Below are 3,608 nucleotides of genomic sequence, written 5' to 3'. Positions count from 1 at the left end.
CCTGACATTTTTGCACCTCACCACACAATCTTTTCTAAGTGTCTCTGAAAATCGTGTTCCCGAAAATCTCCGGGCACGCCACCTCCATCTTCGCGCAAAACAAACCGTTTTGAGGTCGGCGGGAGTCGGCCCGGTCGTCCGTCCGGTCGTGTCGCACTGACGCCCGCCGCGGGGCCGCAAACTGCGGGGTCATAGAGACTTCCGGTGGTAAGTCGTTAACCGTGATCGGGACCGCCCGGACAAGAAATGCCATTTTCTGGCCGGCGGGAGACGGGCCGATAGGCCTGGCGGGAAAGGCGCGCCGCGGCCCCGCTGAAGGCCGCACATCGGACCTCCTCGACTTCCGCCGTCAAATCGTTAACCTGCGGCGGGCAAAAAAGAAGCGACGCCAGCTTTCGGACTTAGTGCAATTCTCGAATGTCGCGGCTGACTTGGCGGTACGAGCGTTCGGAAGTCCCGCCGGAATTGCGACGCTTCGAACGGTCGAGGCGGCCAATCTCGACCTCAGCGGCGGCACTGGCGCGATACACGTTTCTGCCGCCAGGGGGGGGGGGGGTGGGGGGGGGGGGGGGCAAGCCAGCCGGCCGGGGGCGCCCGGCGCCGATCCGGCGCTTACTCGACACGCTCGAGCATCCGAACCCGTCTTATCTACGGGACCGCCGTTGCCACTTGAACACCTTTCGCCGAGAGTATCCGGGCACCCCACCTACCCGCCGGAATCACGAACCACGAGGTAGAAGTCAGGAACCAACAGGAGAAGTCGTGAACTAAATGGCGAATTCATGAACCAAACGGAGAGAAGTCATGAACCGAGCGGTTTAGGGTCAGGGTGAGGGTTGTTAGGGTGAGGCCGTTAGGGTGAGGCCGTTGCTTCGAGCGGGAAGATGGGCAGCCCCGCCCCCCCCCCCCCCCCCCCCGTTGGGTGGAAGGAAACCTCTGCTGCGGGCCCGGCAACCATCCCGAACGGACCCGCTGGGTCCAAATGTCTGCCGCGGGCGGTCCTGCTGCGGTCGCGGGTTCGTTGGAAACCTCTCCTGCTGCTGGCATGGCCACCCTCCCCCCCCCCGCCCGACTGACGACCCTGCGGGCCCGGCGACCCGGTGTCCCGTTGCCGCGCGGGGAGTGATCCTCGGGGCCGTGCCGGGCGGGCCCAGCGACACGAAGAGAGTGGGGGGGGGGGTCGGAGGGAGTGGCACTGGGGAGAGAGGGGTGGGGGAGAGAGTGCCCCCCCCCCATTAGGGGCGAGTTTATGCAGTCATCAGAGTTTATACCTAACCTCATGATGCTTTATTAGCCGGATAGGCTGTCTGACCTCGCCCCCAGTCCCTACTCCTTCCACTGGATTCTTCTTATACCCTCTTTTTCTTCGTGCCCCCCCCCCCCCCCCCCCCCACGCAGGGAGGGTTCCAAGAGGGAGGAGGGAGGGAGGGAGTCCCGGGGCCGTGAGAGAGAGAGAGCCTCATTAGCTGCTAGGTTCACCTCATTAGCTGCTAGCTAACGCGTCAGACCTTTTACATTCTTTAGAGGATTGAAACCTCAGGGCCTTTAACCCCCGTTCACCGTTTACACTCAACGATCCTTCCGAACAAAACCCTTACACATCTGTCCGTCCAACTGACCCCCGAGATACCTAACACGCAGATTAACACGTCAGCGGTGATCGGCGTGTCATAGAGGAGTCACAAAGACGGGCAAAATAGAGTGGTTGAATAAAAAATACTCACTCAATTGGCCGTGATTTAACGTAGCACACAATGATGCCAAGCCCATGCAAAGTCCAGTGGCCCAAGCAAACAAATAAGATAGATCTGGCTCGGCGTTCCTCATCTCCACATCGTCACCCAGCACGCCGACGCCCAATAACAATTCCCCCGCAAATTGTGCACCTCGAGCGGCAGTACTTTAAACGGCGCCGTCTTCGGCGTGGACGGCATGAACCAAGTCGGCAAGCATCGTCACCCAGCACACAGACGTCCACTAACAATTCCTCCCCCCTGCAAATTGCGCGCCGCGAACGGCAGTACTTTCAAGTATGCCGCCTTCGGCGGGGACATCGTGAACCAAATCGGCAGGCAGGCGTCGTCAGCCGGTCGACCGACCCCCCAGTTGCATTGCCCCAACGGCCATTGTGCACTTCGAACAGAACAGTGCTTTTAAAATATTCCGCCTGCCGCGTGTACATCATGAAACAAATGGAAAGGACGAACCGGGCGTGCAACCGATGCACGGAGAGTGACAGGTCGTCAAGCAAGTCCGTGGCAATCCGTCGGCCGACTCGGCCGCGGCCAGCAGAGGCGTTTTGGCCCGGGCGCGCCGAACTTTGCGCGCCCTCGGTATGCGTAACACTAGCACATGCCTTCAAAACTCACTACAAAATAACCCCAAAGTATGCCGCCTTCCCCGTGGGCCTTGTTACCAATATCTTGCCCTGCTTCCTGATGCCCTTATGGGGTCGGCTCTGTTCTTGCAGAACCCTCAGGTGGTGCAGAGTCTGGGCCATTTTATCAATATCTTGCCCTGATTCCTGATGCCCTTATGGGGTCGGCTCTGTTCTTGCAGAACCCTGAGGTGGTGCAGAGTCTGCGCCTTGTTATCAATATCTTGCCCTGCTTCCTGAAACCCTTATGGGGTTGGTTCTGTTACAAAACCCTCAGGTGGTGCAGAGTCTGGGCCACTTTATAAATAACTCTGCCTGCATTAGGGTCAGGGTCAGGGTTAGGGTTAGGGTTAGGGTTAGGGTTAGGGTTAGGGTTAGGGTTAGGGTTAGGGTTAGGGTTAGGGTTAGGGTTAGGGTTAGGGTTAGGGTTAGGGTTAGGGTTAGGGTTAGGGGTAGGGGTAGGGGTAGCGGTAGGGGTAGGGGTAGGGGTAGGGGTAGTTTGAACTACTGCCGCTCCAGGCGCGCACTGTGCGTGGGTAATTTTCAGTGGGCGTCGGTGTGCTGGGTGACGATGCCGCCCAGACTCTGCACCACCTGAGGGATCTGCAAGAACAGAGCCGAACCCGCAAGGGTATCGGGAAGCAGGGCAAGATATTGATAACAAGGCCCAGACTCTGCACCACCCGAGGGTTCTGCAAGAACAGAGCCGACCCCATAAGGGTATCAGGAAGCAGGGTGAGATAGTGACACCATTTGTAAAACCGGCAAATCCCACCCAGGAAACATTGCAAAAATTGGCCTCTAATGCTGGAACGTGGGTAAAGCCAAACAAACACGACACGTTTTAAAAGAACGTTACTAAAACAGCCTGGGATATGCCCATGACAAAGGATAGGCCGAACCTCACCAGAAAAAAAGAGAGGGAGACCACGGCAGAGCTGAGGGATAAACATGAGATGGTGATAAAACCAGCAGACGAGGGGAGCAGTAGGGTTACAAATTAATGTCAATATGGGGCCTGCTCCCACTGGGTAATAGACAAAAACATAGAACAGGGTGACAGGAGAGACTGGATAGCACAGAGGATAACCCGTGAGCGAAATAATGGGGTGTATGCAGTTCAATGTAAGGAGTGTACCTTACGGTACATAGGCGAAACAGGTAAAACAGCCTCAGCGGTGATCGACGTGTCAAAGAGGAGTCACAAAGACGGGCAAAATAAAGTGGTTGA

Source organism: Rhinoraja longicauda, unplaced genomic scaffold (genome assembly GCF_053455715.1).
Source record: "Rhinoraja longicauda isolate Sanriku21f unplaced genomic scaffold, sRhiLon1.1 Scf001176, whole genome shotgun sequence".
NCBI lineage: Eukaryota > Metazoa > Chordata > Chondrichthyes > Rajiformes > Arhynchobatidae > Rhinoraja > Rhinoraja longicauda.
Note: the sequence above shows the minus strand (reverse complement) of the source record.